Below are 11312 nucleotides of genomic sequence, written 5' to 3'. Positions count from 1 at the left end.
AAGTTTTAAAGGGATTTCTGTGGATACACTTTCTAAAAGCTGCTGTAAAATAAGTGCAAAGACCTACTTATAATTCACAAGTGGGATGAGACATGTGAAATGTGTTATATTCATTCTTATTTTGTCCTACAGATGAAGAAATAATATGACTAATGACAAAGTTAGTTATCTGATAAACATGATGGGAAGCTTGGTTTAGGATATATCAGATAGGAAGAATAATTTTAAAAGAATTGCATATTTGTGTGCACATGTGTGTAAATTTTATATTGAGTGTGTGCATTATATAAAATATGCATAATGTTAACATACACAATACGTCTGTTTTTTCATTCATGTGCAAATTTGCATTTATATCGTACATGTGCACGCTTTTGGCTCTTCTGGGGCAGGCTCATTACGCAATGCCATCACCAGCACGCCAGCCCAACTTCACCACCAGGGATGTCACTCATCTGGCATGCCTACTGGTGGCTCATGAGAGGGAACTGTTTCTCATCCTGGTAATGATTCAACCACAGAGCACCATAGCCACATGGGTTAACTAGATAGTGGGTAGTATGGGCGGAGGCTGCTTAGGGTGTGCATAGGGGATCACTAGGGAGCTATAGGGGTGTGGGGATGGGGGTGAGGCTGCTTAGGATGGGCGTGAGGGGTCACTATGAGGGCTGATTAGGGTGGGCATGGAGGGTTACTGGGAGGAGTTCTCAATGTGACTTACGGTTAGGTATCTATGAATACAGTAACAGATGTATATTCCTTTAATAGCATGATCAATATCTATGTGTTGCTAATGCTTGCTTTGTTGGGTGAGATTATGTCTCTTTAAGCTCTCTCCCCCCCAGAGCCTGCGGGCCAGCTGGATGTCTTTGGGCATGATGGTGACTCGCTTGGCATGGATGGCGCATAGATTAGTGTCCTCAAAGAGACCTACTAGGTAAGCCTCGCTGGCCTCCTGCAGGGCCATGACAGCCGAGCTCTGGAAGCGCAGGTCGGTCTTGAAATCCTGTGTGATCTCCCACACCAGGTGCTGGAAGGTCAGCTTGCAGATCAGCAGCTCGGTGGATTTCTGGTAGTGCCGAATTTCTCAGAGAGCCACGGTGCCCGGTCGGTAGCAGTGAGGTTTCTTCATGTCGCCCATGGCTGGGGCGCTTTTGCGGGCAGCCTTGGTTGCCAGCTGCTTGCGAGGAGCTTTTCTGCCGGTGGACTTACTGACTTATGGACTTACGGACTTTTGGAATTACAGGACTTATGGACTTACGGACTTATGGACTTACAGAAGCGCCGCCGGTCCCCAGACCTCAACGCGGCCTTCCACCGGCACTCTTCAGCCCACCCATCGGCCCGCCCACACGAGAAAACTCACCGGAAACTCCGGAAGGACCACCCTATAGTGAGTCCTTCTCTCCAGGTGCCGCCATTCTTCCGCCGCTCCCTCGACCCGGCTTCCACAGGCACTCCGCGCTATCGGCGTCTGACCCGTCGGGATCAGGAGCGCCACTGGTCCCCGGACCTCAATGCAGGCTTCCACCGGTGCTCTTCAGCCCGCCCATCAGCCCGCCCACACGAGGGCTAAGTGATGTACATAATTAACATTCTTATTCTAAAAATCATATAGCATTCAGTAAACTGACAGAATAAAATAGATACTTTCATCATCTGCCTGAAACAGGTCTATCTGGGTCTTTCCTTATTTTCTTCTCATTCCAACATTAGCCTAAATGTGCCAACTTTATAATAAAACTTCCCAAAATATCAACTATAAGCTTGTTTCAATAAATACAATTTCAGCATAGATGTAAATGTTTTCATACATTCCAATTGACATAATGCTTCTGGGAATGAGTTCCACAGTATAAAAGCTGCAACTCAGAAAGCATATTATCTTGTGATAACCAATCTCACCCATTTTGATGATGGTATCCTGTCCTGTAAGCCCTAAAACTTGAGATCTACAGACTTGCTCTTCATCAGGAGCAGCAGTAAAGTTATGTGACTAACAAGATGTTTTGCACAGTGGTTTTCAGTTGTTGAAATACAGAGTTAAATGCTTAAGAGTTGGCCCCCTCCTCAGATAGGAAATGAAAGACTTTACATTCTGTGACTTTTTGTATATTAATATATTTATAGTATTTTCATATTTGAGCTATTAAGACTAGCCTTTTAAATTATTAAGCTGATTGGGTAATTTAATGTAACGTATTTATGGCGTTTCGCTGTCATTACGCCATATGGATGCATTGCTTAAGAATTGGATAGATTTTGAATGCGTCACTACATCACGAACTTAGATGCCGAGTCACCACGCCACCGCCATTATGGCGGCAAAAACATTTGTTAACATCAAAAAAGTAAGTTTTTAATATTAAACTTTGCATGTGAGAAATTAATTGAAAGGATGTGGCTTTATTATTCAAAGTGCAAATTTTGTTGTAGAATCTTAAGAAAAACAAATAGAAATTGTGATCTTTGGAAGAGTTTGGCTGAAGACGCCAATTTTGGTTGCTATTGAATGGTGTACTGAGAATGTTGGATAAAGATCTTCATGGCACTTGCAACTATCTGAGAAGCTACCCACATCTGGGGTGAAGTTTATAGCGATTTATCACAAATTCAACTCTTTTACAAATATTGATTAGAGAAAGTTGTCGCATGGATCCCACTTTATATCTCATTGGGGTAAAGTACGTATTTTATGTGACAAAGCTGATATAGGATATCACATGTGTAAAGTATTATTACCTGATCAGTCCTTTTCGTTAACTCTCTTTGTGTTTACAGTGTTTATAAAGAAGACATTATATGAGATATAGTAAACAAAGAGGACATTGTATAATTTCCAACGGGAAGTTGAAGGATGTTTGAAAAAGTGTTATGAAAATCTGCCCAGACACCTGTGAGGTTGATTCAGTAACATTTTAAATCTGTATTGTAAGAGTTATATCACTAGCTAGGTGTATGTAAATTATCCTGACACAGCTATATGAAACATGTCGACTATTGAATTTGTCTTTGAAGATATTACATCAAGAGAGATAATTTAAAGGATCCTATTAATCTTGTTCAAAATTGCTCCAGCATTGCTATCTTAAAAACTTGGCTATTCACATAGTAAGGGCAAAGGCTATCGGCTGCCAGTATTCAAAATGGCGCCGATAGCCTTTGCCATTACTATGTCACAGGGGCCAACCAATGGCACCAGTAGCCCCTGTGACATAGTAAGAGCAAAGGCTATCGGCGCCATTTTGAATACCGGCAGCCAACAGCCTGAGTGCAGGAGATCACTCCAGGACTCCCGCTGGACCACCTATAGTGGAAAGTATTTTTCCCTATATGCAAGGTGTTGCATATAGGGAAAAATAACCCATGCTACAGTTACACGATGTTAAGTTCCATATTAGGAGCTACTACCCAAGAAAGAGATCTAGGCGTCATAGTGGATAACACATTGAAATCGTCAGTTCAGTGTGCTGCGGCAGTCAAAAAAGCAAACAGAATGTTAGGAATTATTAGAAAGGGAATGGTGAATAAAACGAAAAATGTCATAATGCCTCTGTATCTCTCAATGGAGAGACTGCACCTTGAATACTATATACAATTCTGGTCGCCGCATCTCAAAAAAGATATAGTTGCGATGGAGAAGGTACAGAGAAGGGCAACCAAAATGATAAAGGGGATGGAACAGCTCCCCTATGAGTGAAGACTACAAAGATTAGGATTGTTCAGCTTAGAGAAGAGATGGCTGAAGGGGGATATGATAGAGGTGTTTAAAATCATGAGAGGTCTAGAAAGGGTAAATGTGAATTGGTTATTTACTCTTTTGGATAATAAAAGGACTAGGGGGCAGTCCATGAAGTTAGATGTGGCACATTTAAAACTAATCGGAGAAAGCTCTTTTTCACTCAATGCATAATTAAACTGGAATTTGTTGCCAGAGGATGTGGTTAGTGCAGATAGTGTAGCTGTGTTTAAAAAAGGATTGGAGAAGTTCTTGGAGAAGTCCATTACCTGCTATTAAGTTCACTTAGAGAATAGCCACTGCCATTAGCAATGGTAACAAGGAATAGACTTAGTTTTTGGGTATGTGCCAGGTTCTTATAGTCACTGTTGGAAACAGGATGCTGGGCTTGATGGACCCTTGGTCTGACCCAGTATGGCATGTTCTTATGTTTTCTGTAAGGTATTGTCTCAATATCTGAGAAACTACTATATCCCACTTACCATTCACCTCCAGCCACACTACACTGGACAGATCTTTGGGACAGGTACCACTTCTACCCTGGGTCCCTACCACCCCAGTAGATGAAAGTTACCTGAAATCTTAATCTTCAATGTAATCTTACACAGACTTTCTATAAATATATAAATATATATATAACTGGAGGAAGAACTAGAAGACTAGGAGAAAATGGGGGAGGTAGAACAACAATGGGACAAGTTAAAAGGAGCTATTTTTTTCTATTTATATTCTGCTTTTCAGGCACTCAGAGGGCTCACAATCTAAGGCCTGGATTTATCAAAATGCGGTAAGTACCGCATGCGATAGCAAAAGGGGCGTGTTTTATGCTAATATAGCATTTATCACGAGGAGCTAAGTTATCACAAATTGTGATAAGTGCCAGACCTCTTGTATTTCCTGCATTCAACCACTGGGGGACCATTTTTAATGAGAGAGAGAGAGAGAGAGAGAGAATATTGTGGCCCATAGGCAGGTATTTGTATCCCTATGGTAGGCCCACCTAGTAACTCAAGGTGGGGATTAGGTAAGAGTGTAGGGGGTTAGGGGCCACTTTGACATGCTACGTGACACCTATGAACAGAACAGTGGTCTCTTGTGAAGATTTGATGGCCTTCGGAGTGAGGAAACTCACTCCAAGATGAGATTTGGGCAAGGTTCTCTCAACCTAGCTTGATGTTACCCAGGTAGAGAGTCCATCAAGCTAGGGCCACGATGTTATGGCCAGGCGCTCTCTCTCTCTCTCTCTCTCTCTCTCTCTCAACACGGCAGCTAACGCAATCCAAAGAGGTGTTGTTAAAATCGGCGTTATGGCTGTGCGATAGCTCTTCGCAGGCAGGCTAACCCACTCCTCCTATTTTTGGAATTTGCATCGCACCATACGATATGGTGCGATCGCATGCGGTAAACACGTTTTTGCATGCGATAAGCCCTTACCGCATTTTGATAAATGACCTCCTAAGTTTGTACCTGAAGCAACAAAACTGTAAGTTAGAAAAGTAAAAAAAAAGTAAAAGGAATAAAAACTGATCTGGTTCTCAAAGTAGGTAGCTGAAAAAATAAAGATAAAAAGAACAGTTGTCAAGAAGTATAAAGGATCCCAAAAAGAGGAACACAGGGAAGAATACCTGGTGAAACAGAGGGAGATGAGGAAAGAAATCAGGGAAGAAAAAGGTGAAGCAGAAGAAAGGATTGCCAAAGAGGTAAAACAAGGTGAAAAAACATTTCTCAGATATATCAGAGAAAGGAGGAAGGCCCAAAGTGGTAGAGTGAAATTCAAAAGGGACAAGGATCAATGTGTGGAGAGAGATGAAGAAACAGCAGAAATATTAAACAAATATTCAGTGTTCACTAAAGAAGACCCTGGAGAAGGACGGTTGCTAGTTGACTAGAATGTAGATGGGCGTGGAGTATGAAACTCTGCTTACAGGAGAGAAAATATGGAAAGAGCTAGGAAAACTGAAAGCGGACAAGATCATGGGGTGGATGAGGTACATTCCAGGATATGGAGGGAGCTCAGAGATGTGGTGTTAGACAGAAAGGAAGGTCAAGTGAGTGTGAAGAGAAATACCCCCACATTATGTATTTTTAAAGTATGTACACTTTTCTATTTTGCAGGGGAGCAGCCAGGCGATGACTCTGAGGGCCTGGGATGAAGTGGCCTCCAAAGAGCAAGGCAGCGCTCATCAGGACTGCATTCTAGCACAGAGGAGGACAATGAGGAGGATGAGATATCCACAGAGGAGCACCTAACATCAGAGCAGCAACAGCCTGTGATGGAGTAGCAGGAGGAGAAAGAGGAAGAGACGGATGAGACCTATGCAACAGATACTCTTTTCACAAATGTCAAATCTCCAGCTCTGCAGAGGAGGGCCTTATTGCTCCTCAAAAAGAGGAGGGGCAGGACATGCCAGCAGAGAAGCACTTAACTGAACTGAATGCCAGACTGATGGAGGAGATGGCAAGACTCAGGACTGAGATATAGGGCATGTGGCAAGAGATCAAGGTTGTTCAGCTGGAGCTAGGTGGCATCTGCGATGCAATGGAGGCCCAGACTGCAGTGTGGTGGGAGATGCTGCAGAGGGTGACCTCTGCCAGCTGCAGCCCCACCAGCTCCATACTATGTAATGGCTCCCTGGATGCAACCCCCACCAGCTTTTGCAGCACTACCTGCCTGGATGGTGCCTGCCAGGCCAGAGTTCCACCTGCCCCACCATGCTTGCATCACCACCCATCATAGTACCACCTCCTCTTATGCCACCACCATCACCTGATCTGTTGCAGCCTGTGCCATCACCGCCACTACTACCAGGGAGAGATACCCCCCCTTTCTAAGGGTACAGGTGGTTGAGGAGGATAGGCCTACAAAAGCAGCCAGGCCATCTTCTATGCTGCATTAAAACCCTCCGGGTGATCCAGCAGGTTACAGGATATGCCACTTTTCCCAGGTCCTGTGTCCTCCGAGGTCAGCATCAGCTATGACCAGACAGTGCTGCAGAGGAGCATTAGTCTTGGACAGTCCAAGATACCAGAGCTTGACCCACCCTGAAAAAGAGGACAGCCATGGGAGCACAATAATTTATTTCCTGTATTATTTATCACATTGTGCACACCATGTAAATAAATTCACCATAGCCATCTAAAATGTCTTTGAATCAGGATGTTTCTTTCCTCTACAGCATGTCATTGGTTCAGGCAATGTATCTCCTGCAATTCTTCCTGACTCAACTCTTCTTTCTCCTCCTCTTCATCCAGCTTATTTTACAGACCCTCTGGAGGAAGCAGGACTCTGATTTTGGCCAGTTTAGACTTTAGCTGTGTTGTAGAGAAGGCATCCCCCAGGTCTGTCCAGACAATGGAAATATGTTTTGAGTCAGCCAAAGGTTCTCTCAATGACTATCCTGGTCTGCAATAGAGTAATTCACACAACCATGATGGAGCATCCTCTTGGTCCTATGCTGTAAATCCACCTAGATATGAGAAAGACAAAAAGAAGAACTGAGTTGCTGTTTGGTGGTAGTGATAAGTGCATTCCCATCTAGAAGAAAGACCCCAGTGATGTGCCCTTCTTGGAAGCAGTCATGAATTCCAAACTGTGAGATGATATAGGCATCATGGATGAATCCCAGAAACCTGGGCATGACAACCACGGCAATCACCATGGCATCACAGATCACCTGCATATTGAAGGAGTGGAAGGAAGCCCTTGCAGTAGGTGGCTTTATAGCCCCCAGGTGCCCTTTTAGGGACAAGAGTGCAAGCATTAGCCCCCAAGACAGAGGGGTTATTTGATATAAATCAGTCATTATTTGATGTTGTTGCTGTCTTATCCAAGAGAAGGATATATAATGTAGGGATGTGAATCGTGTCCTCGATCGTCTTAACGATCGATTTCGGCTGGGAGGGGGAGGGAATCGTATTGTTGCCGTTTGGGGGGGTAAAATATCGTGAAAAATCGTTAAAAATCGTTAAAAATCGAAAAATCGAAAAACCGGCACATTAAAACCCCCTAAAACCCACCCCCGACCCTTTAAATTAAATCCCCCACCCTCCCGAATCGTTTCCGTACGGAAACGATTCGCGGCGGGAAATCACTCCCTGACCCCCGCTGGACCTCCAGGAACTTTTGGCCAGCTTGTGGGGGGCCTCCTGACCCCCACGAGACTTGCCAAAAGTCCAGCGGGGGTCCGGAAGGATCTCCTGCCGTCCAATCTTTTTCGTCTCTGGCCGCCGCCATTTTTCGGCGCCATTTTGGAAAATGGCGCCGGCTGAAGACGACAAGATTCAGGAGCAGGAGCCCGTTCCGGACCGCTGCCGTTCCGGACCGCCGCTGGACCCGCAGGTTATTTAAGTTATTGGGGGGGGGGTTCGGGAGGGTGGGGGATTTAATTTAAAGGGTCGGGGGTGGGTTTTAGGGGGTTTTAGTGTGCCGGCTCACGATTCTAACGATTTATAACGATAAATCGTTAGAATCTGTATTGTATTGTGTTCCATAACGGTTTAAGACGATATTAAAATTATCGGACGATAATTTTAATCGTCCTAAAACGATTCACATCCCTAATATAATGTTGCATTTTCCTGCGCAACATAGCCAGAAACTGCTCTATACACATAGAAGTGGCAGATTGTCTGATTTCAGATGTGACCTCTAGAGGTGCCTAGAAGTTGCCAGTGGACAAATATACCAAGGCAATAGTGACCTTGACATGTACTGGCAAGGCATGGCCCTTGTAGCTGGAAGGTTGCAGTTGCTGCTCTAATTGCTTGTAAAGGAACAGTGTAGTTTCCTTGTTGAATCTGAACTTTCATACAACTTGCTTCTCTGACAGATCCAAAAACTGTGCCCTATGCCTGTATGCATTCTGTAAGGGATACCTCTTCCTCCTCCTCCTCCTCTGTTCTCTCTCTCTCCTCAGCCATTGTGCCATAAGTATCCAAGAGGCAATTACAGTCTGTTAAGGAGTGGCCTTACTACCCTTCCTTAACCTGTGCGGGACCAGGCTAGTTGCCTGGTCCACCTTAAATTCTAGACTTCACTCATGACTTTTATTATCTTTCCTAGTTTTTGCCTGCTATATATCAGGAAGACCATAGTATTTATATGTTATATTTGATCCCAGTTCCTGTAACCTTGTTTGATGTAAGGCTGCTATATATCAGGAAGACCATAGTATTTATATGTTATATTTGATCCCAGTTCCTGTAACCTTGTTTGATGTAAGGCTGCTATATATCAGGAAGACCATAGCATTTATATGTTATATTTGATCCCAGTTCCTGTAACCCTGTTTGATGTAAGGCTCTTGTTTTATGCTTCTCTCGTTTCGCTGTAAACCAATGTGATATGTACTGTTTGCACATGAATGTCGGTATATAAAAGTTCAAAATAAATAAATAAATAAATCCTATTGAAAGAGAGCTCTGTGAGCAGGACCCTACTGGGGCAGGATAAGAGACTGAGCCTAGAGAGATCCAGGAGGCCTCCGTATCTCCAGGGGAGGAGCTCCTCTCTGGTAAAGATTTTATGTCAGTACATTGCTAGAAGAAGTTAAGAGTCTACATATGTTTATGTTTGCAAGTGTTGAATAAAGTGAACATGCATAAAGAAAGGCTAGAGTCCTGAGTCTTTGTTTCTCCAGCCTGGGAAAGTTGCTCAGCTATCCCACAGAGTCATTTTGAAAAGGTTATCTCCACCACTGACTCCCATCCCCAGTAGGTCCCTGTGGGAATGAGCAGTCATTCTCACAGCCTGGAGGCAGAAATTCAGTTTAACTCCAGCCTTTCTTAAAACATGAACTTTATTCACAGCTTCAGTCATATACACAGCAGTAGCCTGTCTTTACCTTCAGACAGTATACTCTCCCTACTCACAATTGTGCTGCTTTGTCTCAGCTCAGTGTTTACACAGTGTTACAGGAGCTGCCTTCATCCTGGAGACCTGGGCCTGGTCTGGTAATTCCCACTTGGATCCCAGCTTTTATTCCCCAGTTTCTTGTTATGCCCTCTGAATTCCGCAGGATCCTGCCTAGAGGATACTCTCCTTAGTGGATTTAAAGTGGACCAGGCGTCTAGCCTGTCCTGCACAGGTACAGAGGGGAACACTAGGGGCACTGCCTCACATACCCCTCCCCTCACTTGGACCCGTCAGGCCAAGCATCCCTATTCCCTCCTGGATCCCATTCAGGAAAGTCCAAGACTTCCCAGTCCCCTTCCTCTGGCTTCCCACCAGCTATGTTTGGGAACAGGGACTTCATGCCCTGCTCAACCCCATCTCTTAGGGTTACCCTCGACAGAGTCACGACCACCACCCAGTGTGCTGTTCATGTAGTGCACATTCCCAGTCCTTTAATTAAGGGCCTATCGCGGCTTGTTAAAATAACCCGCCCTTCTTGTTGCAGAGAGTTCCACAAAATTGGAACACAGCAAGAGAAGGCTCTACTTTGTGTTTTCGTCAACCTTGCTTCTTTCGGTGACAGAACACAAAATCTTTCCAACATACGGTACAAATCGAGACATACAGTATAAAGAAAAACAGCTCTGTAGAAATAATGTGGCACTTTCATTCATGGCCCTGAAGCTAAATAATAGGACCTTATACTATATCTGCCATTATATAGGAAACCAATGTAATTCTTAGAGATTGGGATGTAATCCTCTCCTACATGAGCATCCTGAGAGTAGTCAGTCCATGGTGGCATCTTTAGGAAGTACATGATGAATTCTCATAATCTATAACCCACTGGCTGGTTCTAAGCAATTCTGGCTGTGTCAATAAATGTGTTCACAGTTCTAATTGTGTTAATGAATTGAACATAATTTAATGTATGTAATCGGGTCTCTCCTGCTGCCATCTGACAGAAAATTCTTGCCTGTCCAGGGCTGCCCTTACTTTGTCCATTCATAGTGCAGAGTACTGAATTAAAACTCAATTATCATATATTAATTTTCATTGGGCAGTTCTCTGAATCATGGCCACCCGGTTTCTCAGGAAGAAAAAAGAATCTGCCTGCACACAGAGAAGACAGAAATCTTTTGTTCCTATAATGCAGTAATAGTTCAGAATTCAATATAATTTTACAGATAATATAGTTTATCTGTGAGGGCTCATAACAGTGCAATAAAGCTATTGATGCTTTAAAAAAAACAAAACCCAAACCATTTTCCAGTGAGTTTAGTGCTAGATTGACAGAACTGGAAAGAAAAGGTTTCCCATACTCAGAAACACATATAGCATGGCCTAGGGCACTGCAAAGCACTCCTCATTCCTCTAGCAATATGCTTCAGCCCTGCTCTGGAGAGCTCATCTCTAAATGTGGCTTCACAGTACTGTCCTTTAAATGGGATTCTCTCTCATCTCTTTTCCAATGCTATCTTCCAATTTCATTCAAATGGAATCAGGTAGATTACAAGGAAAGAGGGTGGCATGACATAACGTTCATGATTTTCTATGGGAGGGAAGAAAACAAAAACGAAGAGGCTGATATTCAGCGCCATTTGTCTCTTTTTCCCCCTGACTGCCGAGAGAATTCAGTAGCCTCTCCAAAGGGAGAGTATTTTGCAGAGCAGACATGCC

The 11312-nt window shown here is 43.7% G+C and overlaps 1 pseudogene; it reads right to left on the bottom strand.

The window, feature by feature from the left end:
- Window positions 1-790: 790 nt before the first annotated feature.
- On the bottom strand, window positions 791-7419 carry LOC115088507 (annotated as a pseudogene).
- Window positions 7420-11312: the final 3893 nt, after the last annotated feature.

Source organism: Rhinatrema bivittatum, chromosome 3, assembly GCF_901001135.1.
Source record: "Rhinatrema bivittatum chromosome 3, aRhiBiv1.1, whole genome shotgun sequence".
NCBI lineage: Eukaryota > Metazoa > Chordata > Amphibia > Gymnophiona > Rhinatrematidae > Rhinatrema > Rhinatrema bivittatum.
This window is presented reverse-complemented; position numbering and strand designations above follow the sequence as displayed.